Source organism: Triturus cristatus, chromosome 7 (assembly GCF_964204655.1).
Source record: "Triturus cristatus chromosome 7, aTriCri1.1, whole genome shotgun sequence".
In the NCBI taxonomy this organism is placed as follows: domain Eukaryota; kingdom Metazoa; phylum Chordata; class Amphibia; order Caudata; family Salamandridae; genus Triturus; species Triturus cristatus.
The window spans coordinates 214753079-214777374 of record NC_140590.1 but is presented as its reverse complement, the minus strand read 5'-3'; the positions used below and the strand labels follow the sequence as shown (position 1 = coordinate 214777374).

General features: G+C 48.3%; 1 protein-coding gene across 1 annotated transcript in view; it reads right to left on the bottom strand.

Moving 5' to 3' along the window:
* Window positions 1-24296, bottom strand: part of LOC146809247 (zonadhesin-like) — a 159215-nt gene that overhangs the window by 12531 nt on the left and 122388 nt on the right. The gene's annotated exons all lie outside the window — the stretch shown is intronic.

Below are 24296 nucleotides of genomic sequence, written 5' to 3'. Positions count from 1 at the left end.
ACGTCACCGGGAGTGATGCAAAGGCTGCCCCGGGGCATGCACTGTCCTGGGGTGCAGGAGATTGTATGCACGAGCTTGCTGCAGCACATTACAACACTGTGCTTTCCTCACAGCCCTAGTTAGCAATGCCAAGCAAGGTGCCAGGCTCTAAAGTGCAAGTGAGATGAGCAGTACGCTGCCCCTGCATTCACTGGCCTCTCACGGGGCACCACCTTCGCGCAGAAACCTCCCCTCTGCATGACTGAGGCTGGTGAACGACCAGATCCTCGCGACGTTAATAATTAAGGGTCTGTGATTGAAGAAAGGCTTAATGAGCACATGCACATATTCACACGGGGCACGCACAGACAGACATATACACACACATGCCCAGACATGTACACATACATACACACACGCACACTCATATAAACAAATATACACATGTACACAAAAAGGTACCCACAAACATGTGTGCTAACGCACACACCCACACTTACATGGTCACACCCACATCACACCTTGACTGCACTTCTGCAAGCTAACAATCACACCCCTTCTAATTAACAATGTCAGCTGCTTGTTGCATACCACTAGCTGTCCACCTGCCGTGAAAGAGGTCTGTGTATCACAGCGCTGGCTGTCCACCTGCCGTGCGAGAGGTCTGTGTATCACACCACTGGCTGTCCACCTGCCGTGCGAGAGGTCTGTGTATCACACCACTGGCTGTCCACCTGCCGTGCGAGAGGTCTGTGTATCACAGATTTGGCTGTCCACCTGCCGTGCGAGAGGTCTGTGTCTCACAGTAGAAGGGTCCGTTTCCATATGTCGCTAATTTGATACAAAAAAAATGAGAGCAGGGAAACGCCAGCGAGGGGTTTTGAATGACCGAGCCTTAACATCGAAGATGACACAGGGAGACCGTGATTGGTCCAGCTTCGGGCTCCAAGGTTGGCAGGTTTAGAGGCACTCGTGGCTGAGTCATGGCCCTGGGACAAGTCAAAAGCATATGGATCTCTCAAATATTTACTCAATTTTTTCGAAGTTCTACTGTTGGACAGGCCACACGAGGGGCTTGCTCCCTCCCCGCATGACAGGGCCTAAGCCCCGGCCCGCCAGGCGTGACCCACACGAATCACCCGCACTCCGTCTCCCGACGGAACTCCTGCCCCCGGACCTCCATGTATCACGGGACCGAGCCACCACCGGCTCCCCCGGCCGGATCAAGCCGCCATCTTGGGCCCTGCGCCACGAGGCCGCGTGGCCTCCACCCGACCCTAACCCTGGGCCTGGCCGGCCCCGGCATCCCGGCACCACCATCCACCCAGGAGGTGAGCGGACCACTTGGCAGGTCAATGGGAGAACGAAGCGTCAAGGGCTCTCCCCCGCCAGGTGCCGATCGCCTCCAGCTCCCCCAGGCGCTGGCTCCACCCCCTGCTGGGTGTCTGGACACCTTCATCCCGGACCCTCCGACCTCCAAGTGCGAGGGTCCGGACATCAAAGGGCGCCAGACCTATAACTAGGGCAGCTCCGGAGCAGGACGGCAGTTGTATCCTGGAGTCGAGAGACACCGAGAGAACTCAGCCTTGACGGACTACTGGCGCTGCCGTAGCCCTATCTTGTGAACTATCGTCCTGCCTGCTGGCGCTGCCGCGGCCTTCTGCAACATCCATCCTCGTCGGGACCTGCTGGCGCTGCCGCGGCCCGTTGTAACGACCATCCTCACCGGGACCTGCTGGCGCTGCCGCGGACCGTGCATCGACCATCTCTCCGGGACCTGCTGGCGCTGCCGCGGACCGTGTATCAACCATCTCCACCGGGACCTGCTGGCGCTGCCGCGGCCCGTCCCAGCTAGAACACCGAGCTCGAGGATTGTGAGCTATCCACCGCACCACCTCAACTACCAGACTGGTAACCAGACTGTCCCGCTACCCCCTTTCCCCATCTTGAGAGACTTGAATCGAGGGGACCCCTGAGTCCAGACCTCCTTGTACCTTCCATCGTACCGTAAGAAATTGCCTATAAAGAACGCTAAATCTTCCCCTTGTGTGGTGTCTGTCTGTGGGGGGGGAAGTTATTTATCTGTACGATCGCTGGAGACGGCTCTCCCCGGAGACCTCTCCCCTTGTCCTCGGCCGACCCTCCCGGTCCGTCTAACATCTACTAAATCTAAACAGTACATTGTTTTAATAACGCATAGCTGCATTTTATAATCATTGGAATTGCACAATGTAATGTACTTAATTGCAGATCTCAGAAGCATGGAACACTATAATTGGCCCTTGGGATTCTAACCCATAACCTACAAAAAACCGCATCTTACTGCCGTACATTCAACTCACTGAGCCATTCGGACGGAAATTATTTGTAATCTTTTTTAAATATGTATTTCCGTTAAAATCTCTGACAAAGGGAAACGATTTAATATTGAAATATAGGAATTATGGTGGGTACATTAGCACCAGAGCTCTGTAGTGGTGACAGACCGATCCGTGGCGGGTTACCAGCGGAAGTGTAGCCTCCAGTAATAGCCACGCCCACTGGGTACTGTGGTCTGGGAACTGCCTCGAGCGCCAAGCTATCTTTTGTTTCTACCTTTGGGCGCTCCGGCCTCGTGCGGATGCGACACACGTCACTCATGCAAGTAGTGAACTGTCGCTTTCAGGAACAGAACCACAACCCAATGGTGCTGGAATTATTTTCAGTGTTGGTGCTGCCATCGATGTTTCAGCACTGAAGTTGTAGGGATTGTGAAAAACAAAGCGTCACACAAAGAACAATCTTCTCTTTCCGCTAAATAACCGTTTCTACCTCCCTGCCCACTCTCCTCTGCACATTTTTAGATCTCCTCCCCTTTCCCTTATTTTATTCCATCTCGTGCCCTCGCCTCTGCCCTGCCTCCGCCGGGTTCTTCCCTCGTGTCTCCCCAGCAAACTCTACACTTGTACTGTTAGTAACCTGCACTCCACTGGCGTAACGAAACCTGAGGGGGCCCCCCTGCAATGTGCATGGAGGGGCCTCCTTCCAGACTTACTCATAGCTGACAATGTTTCAGATTGCTATGTGTCACATTTTCAAAATTTCAATGCAACTATGAGTGAGATTTCGACGAGTATGAGTAGCGCTTTCTTGCGAGCAAAAAAGTCAAGCAATGAAGAAAGTGAAACTTAAAAATGTCAGAAATGAATTAGACCGAGGAACTCTAAGATCTTAAAACTGGTGCAAACCACTGCGGTGGCTGACCCATAATGACATTGAAATTATGAAAATGTCACATGTAGCAATCTGAAACCTTGGTCAGGCATTCTTCCAGATGAGGGTACAGGCCAGTCTGCCCATAGCTGCCAAGAGTTAATGAAAGCCTTTGCCTCACTTATCATTAATACTTCAGTTCTTCTGAAACAAACAGATGGAATCAGGAGCAAAAATCAAAGCTTTCAGCCGGCGGAGCCGATTCAGCAGTATCCTTCCTTAAAAGTAAGCCGAGGGGGTTAGTACTCATAGTTGGAGGTTGCCTCCCCTACTCTCCAGGACAGAAGAAGTAGCAACAGAGAGGCCCAGCCATCCCGGATTGACACTCCAAGGCCTGACCCGGCAGTCACGCAGCCGCGTTGCTAAAATAGAGAGTGAGTTAGTCATTAAAGACGAAGTGCGGGCACAGGGAAGCAGAGAGTGTGGCACCCCTAACCGACACCATGGGGGTGCCCCCTTTGGCCCCAGGAGTGTGGAGGCAATGGCTTGGTGACCCCAGCCTGCTCGGATTGGTGTTCTCAGGCCAGGGCTGCGGTAATAAAATTGCAGCTGAACGGCGTTGCTAAAGGCCGAGCGGGTTAGCTGAGGGGGTGGCAACCCTGACCCCCCTGCATGGATGTGAGCGGACATAGACAGGGGCCACAATCTCTCTCGGCACACCTGTGAGCATGGTGGTGCTGTGGAGTGAGGGTCTGCCTGCCCCTGCAAACACAAGACCCCGAGCACTCGGCAGGAGCCCTCCAATACCTTTGGGCCAAGTTAGCACAATTAAATGGCTCAACATTCAGTGGGACAACACTGCGCATCCGGCCAGACAAATAAAGGTGCCACTGCCGCCGCCGGGCCAAAACTGCCTGCCGGTCCGACCTGTTAAATAACCTTAAGTATACTAACTCACACAGGCATGTTCCGCTCGATGTGCACGATAATTAGACATTGAGGGCATGCATGTGTGACCTTTACATCGTAAATTCCAATCAGACTGACTCGAGCCGACCCTTCACGGATAACGCAGCGTATTGTATGATGTAACACGCAGAAGTCGACTCCAGTGTACTCTTTATGTTCTGCTGCAGTGCTGCACTGATGTTACTTGGGCGGCTGAATTAAACTGTGTGCAGACTACATACAGAGCTGTTGTATGTAACTGTACGCAGGCTGAATGAATCGCGACTCCTAAAAGTAAATTACAATGGGAAGAAAAGAAGAAATAGCGCATGACACTTCACTTACTTTGTCAGCGCAGAGCCCTATTGACAGTAAGGCCATTTGCGACGATTGCACAGTCCGCAGTCCAGATCGGACACTCCTCTCCGACCGACGTGCATAGTATTGGCAGAACTGGCTGCACTGGACTCGCTGAAGGCGGCACCGGAGCAGAGTCAGTCATGCTGATGCACCACCACGGCCGATTCATAACGCCCGCGAGCTGAGTGCTGCAGCGCAGGCCCAGTGTCCTGGCTGAACAAAAACTGAAACTGAAACTATGCCGCGCAGCCGCGCCCGCCTATGGTGATTGGGCAAATTAAATCACGGGGCATGCTTATGACGTCAAATAATGCGCGGTATCACGTAGAACATTGTAGCTAGCTGGGAGCTGAGCCAGCCCCCTCAAGCCTGTCGGACGAGAAGAGCCAGCAGGCAAGTAAAGAGCTGTGCACTCCGTGGAGGTCACTCTGGAGCTCTCGGGCTATGGAACTGTGCTGAGGGGGCCCCGCACTGCTGCACTCTCTGTACTGCACAGCCGTGGTGTGCTGTCACTGCCTGGGCTCCGGGCGCGGGTCTCCCCATGCAGGCTGGTCCGCGTCGGGGGTCCCATTATTTAGCACGTTGGTGTCACCCCATGTGAGGGTGTCAACCGGTGCGGTCCGCACCCCCCTAGTGACGCCACTGTTAATAAATGGTCACCGTTTCCAATTATAAACCTACATGTGTATGAATTTAAACGCGAGTCCCTGTAAAAATAAACACAAATAAATAATGTGTGGCAAAACACAACTTCGAACACGGCACGTGCAGCTCATAAAATATTTCAGTTTGCACAGCTACATTCTCACAACTGTACTCCATCTTGGTGACGTCAGAGAGGAGACGCAGGATTGTTTAGCTCGACAACAGAAACTGTCAAGGAGAGCACACAGCACTAAGACGCTCAGCACGGGAAGGGTGCAATGTGGCAATGATTATGTTTTGTTAAACGTCTGGAAAAACTTTGTAAAACGTTACAAAGGTTAAATGAGTAAGAAAAACAATGATTGCAAGTCGTGTAAGTGCAGGTTTGTAGAAGTACCTTATCCGCAGTATAGCTAGTAATGGGGGAGCCAGCAAAATAGTGGGATGAAGCTTTCATTAAACCACGAAAAATTACACATACATGGAAAGTTGGGCGAATGATTTAGTTTGTAAAGGCTGCACACCTTTGGCGAAGTCGATCACACAATAGACACTTTGCCATCCTTGGCAACGTGGATGAATGTTTTAATGCAAGTCTTGCCACCGCGATTGATTTTGAAAAGGACCTCCCTGACACGGGAGGGTACCCTTCTAAACATTCGCGGGAACAATTAGTCAAACTCTTGCTTGGTCCACATGGCAGGATTTGCAGCACAAAGAAAAAACATCTCACTCGGCGATCCCTCTTTCCAAGTCATTTTAGAACCCTTCCCAGACAAACCTATGGAGCTCGTCCTCACACTCCTTCAGACATGCTCTTGGCTTCATTTCGATACAGAATGAACTCAGATGCCAGTACTTTAAAAATGCGTTGGGTGAAACCCCCTCATATGTCCTTTCGACTTTTCCGGTACAAAGCCTGTAGGGGCATGAGAGAGAAGGGCAGACAACGGCCCACATCCTCATTCGCGGACTCTGGCTATTAGAAGCTGAGGGGAGCACCGAGACGGCCATTTTCTTGAATCCGGGTTCATTCCTGCCCTGGTAGACCCATCGTCGCCCAACAACGGGCCTAAATTATACAGCAACCCAGTTTCCATGCTCGCTTAAACTTTGTCCGCACCTTATTGATAGAGCTGCACACCTGCCTGCCTCATTAAGACACACATGTAGATGAAATGCTTACATTCATCCCAGCCACTGCGAACGTCTTCGGCTGAATTCCAGTCCATCCATGTTGCCTACTGTGCCACTCTAGACCAGCTGAATGGAAATGAGCCGTAGTCCTTCTCCAATTAGAAGAGTTGAGAGCAGACGGCCAGGATAGCTCCCCTTCCGATCGGAGTACAGCAACCCCAAACAATTACACCAACTAGGCCTCACAAGTGAGGTACAGCTTGAGTCTTGTAGACCAATCCGCAAGGAATCGACATCTGGGTGTACATATACACACACTAGGCTACACCTTACTACAACAGGCATACCCTCAAAGGTTACAGGCAAACAGGCTTCATTTCATTCTCTATCCCAGCACAATATTCCCAGGTCTCCTGTCCTGGTGCTTCATTTGTGAAAAAATAAGTGCCAGGGCCCTGTCGGGAGTCCACTTCTGCTTGCACCGTCGATTGCCACTGCCAGCGCTGCCAATTACAGTTTCAACACAACTAACTCTCACACTCCTACAAGTTTGAAAATTCTGACTATTCCAGACCCCCCTCCCCTCCCCATCCAAAGCTATAGGAATGGCTTTGGCAGCAGGTATTCGTCATTTTAAAGTATATTAAATTAATGAACAACAGTTTTTTTGTTTTAGACAAAACTACACCATTAGGGATGGTATCTGGGGGGGATCCGCAATTCCAGATCGTAATGCCCTCACACACCTGTTAGGGTGTCATGCTTCATCATTGGGCGCTCCTCGTCGGACCGGCGCTGCAATGTCCGACGGGCCTGGTGGCATCTTTATCGGAGATCTTTTGACCGTTTGGTGAATGAGGTGTGTGGGGCTATAAGAGAAACATTGTTTGCTAGAGGTGTAGATTGTGATTGTTAAAAAGGCCCCTATCCTTGTTGGTTCACTTTATTAAATGCTCAAGGAAGGGACTTAATTAAAAACTGTGAGGCTACGTGTGATAATTAAAGGTATTCAGATAGCCATTTGTGAATTAAGTCAGGTCAACATGTTTCGTGTCAAGTGCTCTAAAGTAAAGCGACACTTCTTCAGGACTGGAATGATATGACCGCTTGTGAGCAGTCACGGAAGGAGAAAACCCTTTCTGAGTGCTAGGGTCCTTTATTTAAGGTTCTTGTTATGGTATTCTTCCTCCTTGGGGTAGAATGAAGAGCCTCAGAGATGAGGGAAGACGACCCGACCACTTGTGCGGGTGTACCTGAAACAGACGTGGGCTCGTCTTAGAACCTACTCGTCGTCATCTCACCTGGTGAATACCATAACAAGAACCTTAAATAAAGGACCCTAGCACTCAGAAAGGGTTTTCTCCTTCCGTGACTGCTCACAAGCGGTCATATCATTCCGGTCCTGAAGAAGTGTCGCTTTACTTTAGAGCACTTGACACGAAACATGTTGACCTGACTTAATTCACAAATGGCTATCTGAATACCTTTAATTATCACACATAGCCTCACAGTTTTTAATTAAGTCCCTTCCTTGAGCATTTAATAAAGTGAACCAACAAGGATAGGAGCCTTTTTAACAATCACAATCTACACCTCTAGCAAACAATGTTTCTCTTATAGCCCCACACACCTCATTCACCAAACGGCGTTCCCAGATCAAAAGATCTCCGATAAAGATGCCACCAGGCCCGTCGGACATTGCAGCGCCGGTCCGACGAGGAGCGCCCAATGATGAAGCATGACACCCTAACAGGTGTGTGAGGGCATTACGATCTGGAATTGCGGATCCCCCCCAGATACCATCCCTAATAGCGTAGTTAGTCATTGGAACTCTCTACTTAGGCCCATAGAGAGGAACTGTTTTCCCCTTTTGATATTTATAGACTTGCCTTGGAGCACGGAAACAGGACCTCGTTAAATAACAAGCTCTAACGTCCCCCTTTTGATTATGCCGACAAAACTACACCACCATACAACAGTGCTATAAGTGTCGTCGGTGTTGACAATTAAGGGCCAGTGCTGAGCGCCAGAAACAACCGGCTCAAATTATGCATTGCCTGACCTAGCTAATTATACTCCTCTTGACTTACAGACCATAGCCAGAATCTATCCAGGATCAGGTCTATATGCACTTTACTAACAGCATGCAATACCTAAGCCTAGTCCTGGAAGATGTCATATATAGTTCAATATTGAGTGCAGATTTTGAGTTTAGTTGATGCAGAACAGTTCCCCAAAATAAGTGGGGATACAGGCCACAACATTAAGAATGCATTGCAAGGTAGGCACTCTATACAGGAATGAAATTTCCATTTTTGATGGAAGATAGACTTATCCCTGCTAGACCTGGCACCATTGGCGTGGGTATCCCCTGCATTTTTGGCCTTTACCTCCTGTGACTTTGCTGTATGTTGGACTCAGTTTTGCTGGTCTAGTTGCTTTGGGCACTTTGTCACTGCTGTTCAGTGCCAAAGTGCAAGTGCTCCTTTTGTAAATTACTCTTCTGGACTGGTGTTTCCATAATTGGCTATTTGATTTACTAGTCAGTCCCTAGTACAGTGCACCGGGGCCTGTAAATAAAATGCTGCTGGTGGGCTTGCAGCCCTGATTGTGCAACCCACAGACGGAGCCTCGAAATTTAACCCTGGCCTGCCATTGCAGAGCCTGTGTTCAGTCTGGTACAGCCATGTCGACTTGGCAACTGCACCCACTTGCCATGCCCTACCCTTCCCTTCCATGTTAGACACACCTCAGGTAGGCCCAAGGTACCCATGTGGGTAGGGTGCAGTGTAATTGAAAGGTAGGTCGTGCCTGATGTGTGTGGCATGTCCTGATAGTGAATTACTGCCAATTTCGTTTTTCACTATAGCAAGGCGACCTGTTCCTATAGGACAGAATGCGGAGTTTGTTTATAACATCTTATAAACATAACTGGCCCTGGGAACATAGTAGGAAAATAAAGTTTAGTATGCCCGAACTCGGAATGTTAAAGTGCATCTTTCAGTGAGGGTGATTTTTACATTCTGGGTTTGAAAATTCCACTTTTAGATAGTAGGTATTTTCTTGCCTAACCATCCAGTGTGCCTCTACTAGGTTTGTGTATTGCATGTCTGGCTTTTGGATGACAGGGGCTGGAGAGGGGCAGTGGCTCCAGAAGTCTGAGGAGTTAGGGCTGGGCCTAATAGACCTGAGCTGCATTTAGAGTAGGGGAATGAGATTTCCTTTCACCTGAATGGGCCTGGTCTTCCTTCAATAATGCTATTTCCACCTCCTGCCAGGAAGCTGCACCAGTGAGGACAGAACTGTTTTTGGCTGGATTCAGACACTCTTTGCCTTCAGAGAAAAAAGGAGTTGTGTATAAAAAGAGGGGCTCAGACTTTTAGATTATTTCTGGGACTCAAGAGGAAACTTTGCCAAGGAGAAGAGCTGGAGAAACTGATAATGAATACTTCCCCTGTGCTGTTTGCTCTCTGGGGTTGGCCTGCAGTGGCTGTTTCTGCCAATGAAAGGAAAAGGGACTTTGCTGTGTGCTGTGTCCCCTGCTTGAAGAATTTCTCCAAGGGCTTGAAATAGAGCTTGCCTCCTGTTAAGAAGTGTCAGGGACACAAAAGACTTCCTCAAACTCTGCTGGTGCTGCTGGACTCTGCTATCCGTGAGTCCTACCCTTGCCTTAGGTGCCTCCAGCTGTCAAAAGGCCAGAGAAGAGGGGTTTGCAGCTGCTCAATGCAAGAACTGGCGTGAAGCATCACAAAACCGTGCAAAGCCTCTTGGAACCGATGCCAGGTGACGTGAAGCTGTGCCGAGTCCCACCGGGCTCGCAAAGCCTTGCCACGCAGCCCCCAGCACTGATGCCGGAGGACGTGAGGCCTCGCAAAGCGACGCCTCACTTCCGGTGGTGCGCAACACATCGCACTTGGGCGCCAATTCTACAAGAACACCGGGGCAGCAGTAAGAAACAACGCATCACCTACCCACACAGTAAGGAACCGACTTATCACCTCCCCTGAAGTAAGGAACCAATGCATCACCTTCCCTGGGCGTAAGGAACCGACCCATCACCTTTCTTGTGGCGGTTTTGTTTGTGACTGGGATGCCATCCAAAATACTTTATGTTGAAAGTGTTGCATCCATAGTTTGTTATGGACAGAACTGTTGCTACCTTTTGAAAGTCATTGTGATTACTGTATTGTGGATTTTTGTCGTTTAGGTCTTGTTTGGTTTAGATAGATAAAGATTTCTTTTTCTAAAACTGGTGTGGTCTCCATTTGTAGTGTTTTCACGATATTACTGTATGTGTTCACAAATTCTTAACACACTGCCTATGAGTTAAGCCTGTCTGCTCATGCCAAGCTACCAAGGGGATGAGCAGGGGTTATTTTAGAAGTGTATCCCCCTCACCCTGACTAGAAGCAAGGGTCCCTATTTGGACAAAGATACCTACCTCTGCCAACTACAGACCCCCATTTCTAACATTGGTGGTCAGCAGTGAGGAACTGGAATTGCATTTGTGACTTACATACAGTGATTGGTGTACACTACTAGTATGTTGCAGACCATTATGCAACCATGTACATTTGGTAGAGAATTTTTCCTGGGAATTCTTTGCATCTTAAAAACTGCCAGTTTTCACCATGAGTAAACCAGCATCCATTGCATTGGTGGATATCGAATTTGAAGAGGAAAGGGTTGAAACCTATACTGTGCCACAACTAAAAGCGGTCTGCAGAAAATTTAGAATCTGTGAGAGGCCTCACCAGAAAGGAGGAATACCAAAAGGCGCAGAGGGCCTGGTACGAATCAAGGAATGCCAGTAAGCATACCAACGAGCCTATGGTGGAGGAAGAGAATTTAGATGGGCAGCAGGAGGGGCTATTGGGCCTGACTGGGGGGGAGGGCGGGGAGTTTCCTTCCAGGGAGGGGGACGGCAGCAGTGGGTCTTCAAATGATCTGTCTCCAGAGGAGTTGGAGGACAGGGATAGAAGCAGAGTGCATGGATGGGAGCTTGCTAAGCTCAAGCTGGGGAGCCAGAGTGACAGAGAATAAGAGATTGGAGTTAGAGAGCAAGAAATTGGCCATGGAGGGAAAGATGCTATTAGAGCATGAGAGGGACGGAAAGGTATGCATTCCCAAAGATGTTATCAACGATTTCATGAATCATGAGGAGATTGCGCAGTGGTTTAAGGCCTATGAAGTAGCGAGGAGGTCCCACGGAGTCCCTGAGAAGGATTGGGGAGCGGGTTATGGGGCCGCTTTGTCAGTGAAGGAAGGGAGACCTTGCTAGCTTTGCCCACTGAGGATCAGATGTCCTATGCCCCAATGAAGGAAGCCTTGGAAGGCAGGTATGGGTTGACCCCAGAGCTGTGAAGGAAGACATTTTGAAACTGCAAGAATCTGGAGTAAAGTACTTGGGTGGAGTATGTGTCCTATTTTTGCAGAACTCTGGATGTTTGGGCGAAGGGCTGCAAGTGAAGGATTTGCAGGGGCTCTATGATTTGATTGCATGGGAGCACTTGTCAGATAATTGTTTTCCAGAGCTACACCAGCACTTGAATGACAGTAAGCTGACTGATGCCAGGAAGCTTGCTGTGGAGGCAAACCGCTGGGTCAGCACCTTGGATCAAAAAGGTTGTATGGGAGACTCTTCCAAAAGTGGGCAGGGTCCCCAGCAGAAGAGTCGGGGGAGACAAGTGTAAACATGAGGTGTTCCAAAAAGGGCCCCAAAGTAATCCCCAAGGGAACAAAGTTAAGGGTTCCCAGCGTCCCACTGAGAAGAAGCCATGGATTCCAACAGGTAAGCCTGTTCATAGGGGTTCAAAGGCATGTTTTGGTTGTGGTCGGGTGGGCCACTTCCAAGGGGATCCTAGGTGCCGCAAAAAGGTTACCACTGCACCCACTGGTGTACTGCCCTGGGAAATGGCTAATGTAGCCTTGGGGAAGGAGTCAGGTGCCCAAGAGGGGTGGGGTCCCGCAGAAATGACCTGGTCTCTTTAGGAGACAGTGAGATGGTCCCAAGAGCTCATCTGCCTGATAACACTAAGAAGTACAGGCAGTGGGTGACAATCAATGGCCATAGTGTGGAGGCTCTGAGCGACACTGGAGCCAGTATGACAGCTGGCAGTTGTCTGCTGGTGTCTGAGGAGCAGGTGGTCCCCAACATTCTGCCTAATAGTTGCCACTAACACTTCAGAGTGCCTCCGCTAAGAGGCCCAGGTTCCCTTTAAGTGGGGCGGAGAGGTCTCCGGTACATTGAAAGTAGCTGTGAGGCCAGCCATGCCTGTTTACTGTCTGCTAGGCAATGATTTGGAAAGCTCTGGGTGAAGGGGGAGTGGAGGTCTCATTTAGAGAGGGTGGGTCTGCCTGAGTGGGCATGTGTGACCTCTCGGTCAGTGGCAGCCAGTAATGGTATTCAAGAGGACCTGGAGCCTGAAAGAGTGGCCCAGGTGCCTGCCAGAAAGAGAAGAGGCAGGGGGCATGGGAAACCGGCCCACGAAGTTCCCACAATCCAGGAAGAGGCAAACTTTGAGGGGGATGCCATAGAGCCTACAGGGAAACAAGTGGCTGAACTGGGGGACCTGCCTGAGCTGACCCATGTGCAGCAGGAAGGGGGCCCTACCAGGAAGGAATTCTGCCAGGAGCAGCAGAAGTGCCCTTCTCTTGTTGGTTTGCTGCAACGGGCTACAAACTAGGCAGCAGGTGATCAGTCTGGGTCACATTGGATTGACTGGGAGAATTGTCTCCTGTATTGTGAACCTAAGGTTCCTGAGCCTGGATAAGTATGTGTGCTGGTGGTACCCCAACACTTCAGAGCCTTCCTACTGGGTCTGGCTCATCATGATGTGCCGTTGGCAGGACATTTGGGGCAAGACAATACCTTTGAAAGGCTGGTCACCCGCTTTTACTGGCCCCAAATGCGTAAGAGTTCTGATACTCACCAAGTCTTGCCAGACTTGCCAGGCAAGTGGTAAGAGTGGGAGGAAGTGTAAGGCTCCTCTCCAACCTTCCTTGTGGTCAGCACCCCCTTTGAGAGGGTGGGTATTGACATTGTGGGGCCTCTGGATCCCAAGACATCCATGGGCAACAGGTTCATCCTCGTCTTGGTGGACCATGCCACCTGGTACCCAGAAGCCATCCCTCTCCAAAGTGACGGCCCCTGTGGTAGGTCATGCGTTGATGGGGATTTTCTCCCATGTGGGGTCCACCAGAGAGGTGGTGTCCAACTGTACCAACTTCATATAGAAGTATATGAGGTACCTGTGGCAGGAGTGCGGTGTTACATACAAGTTCACCACTCCTTACCACCCCCAGGGTAATGGGCTGGTTGAGGATTTCAACCAGCCCCTAAAGGGCATGATTACGGGTCTTGGTAAACCCATGAGGTGTGAGTGGGATGTCCTCTTACCATGCCTGTTTTTGGCTTAGAGATGTGCCCCAGAAGTCCTTAGGGTTCAGTTCCTTTGAGCTGCTGTACAGCTTCTGTAGGAGGACCTCGGAGATTGGTGAAAGAAGGCTGGGAGAAAGCTCCCAGTAACCCTCCCTAGGATGTATATAGCTACATGCTGGCCTTCAGAAACGGGACAAAGCACTTTGGACACCTTGCTCACATGAATCTGGAAGCCAAGCCAGGAGGAGATGAAATGGTCGTTTGATCAGAATGCCACTGACCGTGTTTCAGGCTGGACAAAAAGTATGGGTCATGCCCTCAGTGGAGCCTTGTGCACTCCAGGATAAGTGGACCAGACTGAGGTGGTGGAGCACAAGAGTAACATCACCTACTTGGTGGACTTGCAGTCTCCTAGGAACCCTTTGCCAGTCCTGCATGTGAACTGCCTGAAGCCCCACTTGGAGGAGTCCAAAGTGGGCATGCTCCTAGCAACAGATGCTGGAATGGAAGAGGGGACTGAGCCTCTTCCTGACCTCCTGTCTGCAAACTAAGGAGCATGATGGGTCAGTGGTCGGTGTATCACTCTCCCCCGCCCGGACCCCTGAACAGCAGTGTGACTGTCGTCAAGGGTTGGGGCAGTTTGGTGCTCTGTTCTCCCTGACCCCTGGTGTCACTCAGTGGTGTGTCCATGATGTTGACACTGGGGACAGTCCCCTAGTGAAACATAACATTTACAGAGTGACTGACAGTGTTAAGGCTTGCATCAAGGAGGTCTCCAAGATGCTAGGGGTGATTGAGCCCTCAACCAGCCCTTGGGCCAGCCCAGTGGTATTGGTCCCAAAGGCTGCCACACCTGGTGCCACGCCAGAACTCCAGTTCTGTGCAGACTACTGAGGGCTCAATTCAGTCACCAGGACTGATGCACACCCCATCCCCAGAGCTGATTAGCTCATTGATCGGTTAGGAGCTGCCCGGTACCTCAGCACATTTGACTTGACGTCTGGGGACTGATGGATTGCCTTAACTGATGAGGCAAAGGAGAGGCCAGCATTCTTAACACCAAAGGGACACTACCAATTCCAGATGATGCTCTATGGGTTGAAGAATGCCCCTGCCACCTTTCAGAGGTTGGTCAACCAGGTATTGGATGGACTAGAAGATTTCAGTGCCGCCTACCTGGATGACATCGCACTGTTCAGTGCCACTTGGGAGGAACATCTGCACCACCTCTGGGAAGTGTTGAAGGTTCTGCAGAGGGCAGGCCTCACAATCAAGGTAAGTGCCATATCAGGCAGGGTACTGTGATGTACTTGGGACACCAGATAGGGAGCTGCCAGGGGGTGCCCCTACTGCCCAAGAGTGATACCATTCTGTCTTGCAACCCCCCTCCCTCCCTAGACCCAGACAGAGGCAAGAGCCATTTTAGGACTTACAGGATATTACAGGAGATTTGTTAAGGGGTATGGCACCATTGTTGCCCCCTTGACAGAGCTGACTTCCAGGCAGCAGCCCAAGAAAATGAACTGGACTGAAGCCTGCCAGATAGCTTTTGATGCCCTGAAATCAGTCACGTGTACGGCGCCCCTTCTTAAGGCACCCAACTTCTCAGAAGAGCTCATTGTGCAGAGAGATGCTTCAGAGCATGGTGTGGGAGATATGCTCTCACAGCTGAATGAAGAGGGCCTAGACCAACCTGTAACCTTCATTAGGATGTTACTTCTACGAGAACAGAGGTGGAGTGCAATTGAGTGTGAGGCATGTGCTAAGGTCTGGACGCTGAAGCTGAGGCTCTATTTGTTTGGGACTCAATTCCGGGTTCAGACCGACCACAGGTCCCTCAGATGGTTGATGCAAATGAGGGGTGAGAATCTAAAGCTGTTGAGGTGGTCCATTTCCCTACAGGGGATGGACTTCACGGTGGAACACCGCCCTGGTACAGAACACGCCAATGCTGAGAGTCTGTCCTGATTTTTCTGCCTTAGTGAAGAGCACTCCCAAGAGGGTGGGTAGTTCTCCCCACATTTCAGCGGGAGGGGACATGGGTTGGACCTGGCACCATTGACGTGGGTCTCCCCTGCATTTTTTGCCTTTGCCTCCTGTGTTTTTACTGTGTATTAAACTCCGTTTTGCTGGTCTAGATGCTTTGGGCACTTTGCCACTGCTGTTCAGTGCCAAAGTACAAGTGCTCCATTTGTAAATTACTGTTATAGATTGGCGATTCCATGATTGGCTATTTGATTTACTAGTCAGTCCCTAGTACAGTGCACCGTGTGTGTCCGGAGCCTGTAAAGCAAATGCTGCTGGTGGGCTTGTAGTACTGATTACGCCACCCACAGAAGCAGTCTCTAAATGTAACCCTGGCCTGCCATTGCAGAGCCTGTATGAAGTCTGGCACTGCCATGTCGACTTGGCAAGCTTACCCACTTGCCAGGCCATACCCTTCCCTTACATGTCAGAAACCCCTCGGATAGGCCCAACGTACCCCTCTGGGCAATGTGCAGTGTATGTGAAAGGTAGGACATGCCTGATGTGTGTGGCATGTCTGGATAGTGAATTACTGTCAGTTTCGTTTTCCACTATTGCAAGGCTACCTTTTCCCATAGGACAGAATGGGGAGTTTGTTTATAACATCTTATAAACATAACTGGCCCTGGGAGCAAGGTAGGAAATTAAAGTTTGGTATGCCTGAACTCGGAATGTTAAAGTGCATCTTTTAGTGAGGGTGATTTTTACATTCTGGGTTTGAAAATACCACTTGAGATAGTAGGTGTTTTCTTGCCTAACGATCCGGTGTGCCTTTGCAGGTTTGTGTATTGCATGTCTGGCTTTTTGATGACAAGGGCTGGAGAGGGGCAGTGGCTCCAAATGTCTGATGAGTCCGGGCTTAGCTGAATAGACCTGGGCTGCATTTAGAGGAGGGGGAGGGGAATTCCTTTCACCTGAAGGGGCCTGGTCTGCCTTTAACAATGCTGTCTTCACCTCCTGCCAGGAAGCTGCACCAGTGAGGACAGAACTGGTTGTGGCTGGGTACAAACACTCTCTTCCTTCAGAGAAGGAATGATTTTTGTGTATAAATAGAGGAACCTTTGCCAAGGAGAAACTGATAAGAAAACTGCCCTTGTGCTGTTTGCTATCTGAGGTTGGCCTGCAGTGGCAGTTTCTGCCACGGAAAGGAGAAAGGACGGTGCTGTGTCCCATGCTTGAAGAAGATCTCCAGGGGCTTGAAATTGAGTTTGCCTCTTGTTAAGATGTCTCAGGGACACAAAAAACGTTCTGCAACTCTGCTGGACTCCTCCGTCTGGGAGTCCTAAGCTTGCCTGAGGTGCCTCCTGCAGTCAAAATGCCCCAGAAGTGGGTTTTTGCAGCTGCTCTCTGCAAGAACCAGCGTGAAGCATCGCAAAACCATGCAAAGCTTCTCGGAACGGACGACGGGTGATGCGAAGCCGCGCCCCACTGGGCGACATGAAGCCTCGCAGCCCCCAGCACCGATGCGAAGCCTCACAAAGTGACGCCTCACCTCTGGTGCGCAACACATCACACTGGGGTGCAAGGTCTACAAGAACACCGGGGCCACAATAAGAAACCGATGCATCACCTCCCCGCACACTAAGCAATCAACGCATCACCACCCCTTCAGTAAGGAACCGATGCATCACCTCCGCTGTGTGGCAATAAGAAACTGACGCATCACCTCCCCTGAAGTAAAGAACAGACGCATCACCTTCCCTGGGCGTAAGTAACCGATGCATCACCTTCCCTGTAGCGTTTTTTGTTTGTGACTGTGACGCATCCAAGGTACTTTGTGTTGAAAGTGTTGCATCCATAATTTGCCATGGACAGGACTGTTTGTACCTTTTGAAAGTCATATTTTGATTACTGTATTGTGGATTTTTGTAGTTTTGGTCTGTTTGGTTTAGATAAAGATTTCTTATTTTCCTAAATCTGGTGTGGTGCTCATTTGTAATGTTTTCACTGTATCACTGTTTGTGTTCACACATGCTTTACACACTGCCACTGAGATAACCCTGTCTGCTCATGCCAAGCTACCAAGGGGGTGAGCAGGGATTATTTTAGAAGTGTATCCACCTTACCCTGACTAGAAGTAAGCGTCCCTATTTAGACAAAGGTACTTCCCTCTGCCAACTAGAGACCCCCATTTTTAACAATCCCCATTGGTCTTCTAGTTTTTTCCACATTTTTTAACATCCCAGTACATGAAACACACAAGGTTGATGGGAGGAATGCTTGCAATTTGTCTAACCGCTGGCAGTTGCTCAGGGTAGCAGTCCAATCCATTGTTATTTTGCACACCAGTCCACCTCAGTTTGGACCCAGCTAGTGCAAATCAGCCTTGACCCTTCTCCAATGGGAACAGACCAGGCCTGAAGTTACAAGCTAGTCTTCCCTGAACCAGAGCACATGCAACCCAGGATCAGATTGCACTGGTTATGGGCTCATCACTTGACACCCTAAGTGTGATGGACATGCCCAAACATGGGTCTCTTGCTCACTGTGCCACTGGAATCAAGCTATTACTGGCCGACGGCCCGTTATCAAGGGAAAAACTGGCCCTAGTTTGCTTTTATTCCAGTTCAGAGAGGACCTGGCTTGTCAGTTCAGGCTGGACTGTTCCCAGGAGGAGCAGGGTCAAGGCATATTTGCATATGGCTGAGAATAGTTTGAGCATTCCACCCATCCCATTGTTGTTATGATCCGTACCAGAACACTCTAGTATTTACACACTCTACAAAAATAAAACTAAATACAAAATAATAAAAAACAGGCAATAAAGACTGTCCTCCCCTGTAATATAGCACTCCATCTGGGATGTATCATGCTGAAAAGGATCCTTTCACATTTCCCAGAGGATATTTGTAAGAAAGTTGATTTTTAGTTGAAATGGATAGGAGTCCACCTCAAGTAAATAATTCCCTAAATCTGGTCAATTTAGGAACAGAGTTTTAATAATTTAAACCTGGTCCTTAGTAGCTATGGCACAGAGCAGACCAGCTTAACCTAAGAAAATGTGCTTAGAATTTAGCATAACCACACTAGACAAATAGTAAAAATACAACACAATAACAATCCTGCAACCAATTTCTAAACTTAATAAAAAACAATTGCAAAAATTATTGCCAATCAATGAAGGGAACTAGAAATATACATTTACAAAGTCAAAAAGCACCAAGGAACAGCATAGCTTCTATGGGTGTGGTACACTTGGACCTAGGAACAATTTAGGAGACTTCAAGGCCAGTGTCAACGTGCCACAAGAACATGAAAGCTGCAGGCATTATCATGCAAACAGATTTTTAACTGCCACCTGGGATGTAGTAATGCCATTATTTAATATATTTTGAGGGAAAGTATCTAAAAGGGATGTGGAGGGTTGATAACCATCAATCTACCTCAGCGATTCTTAATTAACTTGAACGTGCTCCTTCAATTGGCAATATGCCTGTTTATACATGGAAATGGCTGTGGCATTCTCGTTTCATTCTAAAAACAAATTTTAGCAATTTTCTTTTAAAAATAAAATGTAAAAAAAAACAAAAACTTTATAATAGAGTTTCAGAAGCCAAATATTAGATTGAAGGGCCACAGAAAGAATAAGTTCAGAAACAGTTTTGAAAAGCTCTTTTAAAAGGTTATCAATTTTTTAACTTAATACAAATGCCCTACTTCAGCTAAACCAAAATTCTTCTAGAATCTACGCTCAATCACGGACGCATGTGATACAATCATCAAGCAAATTTTAAAAAGACATGTGTGAAGCTCAAGCAGTACCATTACTTTTAAATATAAGAACACACCGCAATAGCATTCTGAAACTAATTTAGGGAGGGAAACACCCAGTTCCCCCCCCCAAAAAAAAAAACCCAGCGGAAACAGTAATGGGGATTTCTTTCATTTAAGGGAAAAAAGCCTATAAAGCAAAAATACACACCAATGTAGAATGCTTGTTGTTGGAAAGTATAATCTTTCTGGCATAGATATGCCTACTTTATGCCGGGTTTCAATGTGTGTTGACTGTATTTCACTGGAATCCTGCTAACCAGAACCCCAGTGACAGTGTGCTCTCCTCTAAATTTGCTGGTAAGTACTTTGTAGACCCCACAATTGGCATAATAGGTTACCACGATAAGTCCCTAGTATGTGGTACTCAAGTACCCAGGGCATTGGTACACCAGGGACTCCAGTATCTATTATGTCACCCATGGGAGCCCATGTATTCTGTCTGCATTAAATGGTGCTTGTACTTTTCACTTTAGATGGAAGGTTTCTGTTATATCCAAGTCATTGCACTTTTAGCCCATAAGTCACCCCTAAAGTAGGCCCTTCGGTCCAAGGTCAGGGTGCATAGTTCTATGTGTGTGGGTTCCCCTGCACAAGCAAAGGCAACCCCTACAAACCCCAGACTCCATTCTCTGGGCTTTGTAAGCTCGAGTAGCCATTTTAAAGACAGGTAGTGGACAGTAGCAAGTGGAGATGTATAGCTACATAATGGCTACCTCAAACCTGCTCATGTTTGGCATCAAAGCATCAATAAAGAGCTAATGTTCCTAAGAAAAAAGGAGAGGCAGGGTCTCTAGTGGTGAAGAGTGCCTGGAACAGTTATGGATGGGGACAGTTAGCAGGACTGTTTTATGTTGCCCTCACACATCCCCTGGAGGATGTCATGCTTCATCATAGGGCAGTGCTCTTAGTCGGGCCGGCGCTGTAATGCCCTACAGGTCACCCGATGGGTCACTTTGGCAAAGATCTTTTTAGAGGCTGTCGTATGATAATGCAAGTGAGGTGATTTATGATGTGAAGGGGTGGGGTGTGAATAAAGTTAAAACTGGTAAGGGAGATCCTGCACTATACTTTAATGAGGGAATTGCCCTTCCAGGGATAACAAACCTATGGAAGGTGAGTGTGACCTCAGGGTTTTAAAGGAACCATGGTAGTCTGAGTGTTGAGACTATAGGAGAAGTATCCGATCGTCTAGAGGGAGGGACCTGACTCCGGTCACCCCTTTACAAGTGTGTCGACATGTTTCGTGCCTATTTTGGTCTTAGGGATCCGCGGCGCTTCATCAGGACAGAAAACAGTGGACAAACTACCCCACACTGATGTGGTGCCCCTCGGGGCTACCTACCATGTGTGTTTCCTCTTCCCTACAGGTGGGACAGAGAACATCATGAAAGAAGAGGATTAAAAACCATGGTAGAGCATAGCACCATCCACCATTAGTGTCCCAAAGTCAAGGACCCGAAGCTTGGTACCCAAACCATATAGTATGATGGAACGGACATAAAGGCATGTAAAGGTGCAAACTTGGATAAAAACTGGTAAGATACAAAGCAAGTACCACTGTGCGGCGCCCCAAGGTAGAGCTGACAGTGATGTCAGTAGGAGACACTGTCATTGCGACGCCGGTAAACATGGTCAGTATACTTAACAGCCATTTGTGTCAGGGATATGTATCGAAGGCATGGCCTTGTAAATGTAAATCGTCAAATAATTGAGGTTACATCGTGGCTTCACCAGTGCTGGCTAGAGGAACTCTCAGGTTGCATGTATCACATTTTTTATGCCACAAAAACGCTCTCTCCTGGCTCCCTCTCCGCTCCAATCTTGGTCCTTCACTTTGCAATTGTGCACGGAGGTAGCTGCACCAATTGTTGCTCCCCCTCAAACCCACGCTGGCACGATTTTGTTTATTACAGGCATATGTACACAGGATGGATGGAAACACCATCGACTTGTTTTACACTCCTTTAACTTGCTATTTATGTGCAAAGGTGTTTCTTTTATGATTTGTTTGTTATATCAAAAATGTTTCTCAAACAAATAGTTCTGCCTGAGCCTTTTTCTGTCCCTCGTTGTATGTCTTGCTCGTTAAAGTTGGATGCAGGCTTGTGTCCCACTTAAATTGTTTTTTGTGTGTCATTCATGTATGATTAAAATATTGAACATTAAACACCTGTACGGCTGGACAGCTTTCTAAATATAGCACGGACCGGGTCTATATTCATTCCCTGCCTTCATTGACTTTCCGTAGGGACCACTGTCTTTTAGAAAAACAAAACAGCTTGTTGTCACAGAACATAATACCCTATAGCAGAGCTGTGGGAGGGGAATGACCATCTCCTTCATGAATTGAAGACCAACATCGCAAACAAACAGCACATACAGACATAAATAACACGTAATAATGTCCATGGTTTCTCGTGCCTCAATGTGCTCATGGCAACTGATACATAAACATATATTAAACGATTTGACAGAAAAACACATCTGCACTATACCCTTGACACCGTGCTCACAAATCAATTGTGTGGTGTCATCACATGTAGTGCTTATACTATTGAGGTTTTAAAACAGGCAGCAAGACATGGGCCATGGCGCTTACCTAAAATAAACAGGAATGTTGCAAAATTGGGTGGCGCGGACGTGCCACGTTAAAGCGTGCCCAGCTGAAATTAAATCAGGTCTTGTGGTCACAGGAAAGAGCAGGTAGAAAAGAGAAGTTGGCCGGCCCTGGAGGCAGACTACCATAGTACATACAGTTCTGGCGTGCGGACAGCATGTCTGCACCTACCCGTCTCCGGGATAGTACTCCCAGTGGTGACGTGGATGGTTATGACCTGTTCTTTAGGAAGGAGACTAGAGCGCTGAACCGCCGTGGCGGCGGGACTGCACAGGTCTGGCAGCCCTCTTGGGGTGGCCAGGAGTATCGAAAGGTATGCTAAGAATTGTGGTAAATATTCTTTTCACCTAAACTGAATTTCATACGGAATCTTAAAATAAAGTAAAATAGCTCAGAATAACAAGAGGCAGAATCCGTGGTATAAGAGGTTTTCTAAATGGGCTTTATTCCAAAATGGCCGACTCGAGTCGCGGCCTTCAGGTTCCGTCACCACGAGGGTTCAGGAAGTGAAGTACAATACTTTATTGACAAGAAGTAACTTTTATAGGTCATACATTACAATGAAACGAATGCAAAAGGCGTAACAATTGATAAGATAAATGACATGGTAATACGTAATCGAAACTAGGCGTAATAAGGAGCAAAAAGAAACATGATTGGCTCTGATTATCTTACATAGGTGGATCTATAAGATAATCCTTAACATAGATGCGCGCGCAGCAGCATGACGTGTGATTGACGTGCAACTAGGGGGTGAAGGGGACTTGACATTTAGCTCTACATGTGGAGACGAGAAGTCTGGGGGGTCAAGTCAACCTAATCCCAAATCATATCTAACATCCTATGTTTAGAGAACGATGTTATCCACAAGGAAGGACTCTCGGACAGAATCTATTCTATACTGACTGTGTGTGCGTGTACAAGCGTCTAAGTGCCTATATGAGATGCGAGGGGCAGAAAACTTTCCATGGCAACAGGGCTATGAATCACTTGCAGGAGGACGGAAAGGCTGAGTCCTTTGCTTGTGAGCAAAAGGAAATGTTTACCTAAATCACTAGACAGGAATGCATCGGCTGAAGAGCAAAATAGATAATTCGAAGGTGAAATACAGCTTCTTGGCAGGCAGGCGAAAACTGGCCGAGGCAGGCACCGTTAGCTGCACAGGGAGTAGGACAAAGTTCATGGATACAGATGCGAGCTCAAGCTGAAACTGTCAGAGACAGAGAGCAGGGAAAGGCTTTGAGGAAAGAATCGGGCCTACTTGCCTGAACGGTAAAAATGGAATAACTTAGCCATATAAAGTCGGTGGTCTTTCATACTTAGGAATCGAATATCCAGCCCATTGATGGCGGATCTGACAGAGAACATGTCGACGGTAGACACACATATGTTTGCGTCTTAGAAACTGGAACTGGAGGGAACATACATGTACTTGTAACATGCATATAGAACCGTTGGGGTCCAAGATAGGGGACATAACTGATCAGGAAAATCCACATTTCCACATTCCCTCCTTGTCCCCTACTTGCCCTTCAAGAGATATCAATCTTCATCATTCCATCGATTTGCTCATGGAGCATCATTTCTTCTTCCTTCTTTTTCCGGCATTTTGAACGAGAACTTTGATATGGAATGCATGATGTGGCACACAGACCACAAATCGCTGGTCCACATTGCAGGCATAAACAACAACTGAAGAGCATAAGAAGGCCAATACCTAGGAAGGATAGAACTCTCCATCCCCAGGCTGATATCACACTCCAAAACCACCCGGACCACGTCCAAGTGCCTGGATTCTCGTGTATCTGGCTCACAATCTTATGAAGGCGTGTTATAGCTTTATATACAGATGGCGAATTTTCTGGTATGAATATGCAGCAGCTGGATCCGATGACCCTGCAAGCTCCGCCCCTATCGGCCAGGATGACGTCAAGGACAAGACGATTCTGGAGAACAACAATTCTCATCACTGATTGTTCCTCTGTCAGATTGCCTAGGGCGGCTATAGTCTCGTTTACTACAGCTTCAAGAGTCTTGGTTAGTCTGCGTATCAGCTTACTATTTGATATTGTACCTATATAGGGAAAGATACCTTTATTGAAATCTACATACTTGTCCCATGCCGTCTCAGTATAATCGACAACTGGGAGATCTCTTCGCTCTCTTTTGTGTACTAAATGAACATTTCGATAATAATCAGGGGGGGCTAGGAAAACAGGTGGTAAAAGGAATGCTATG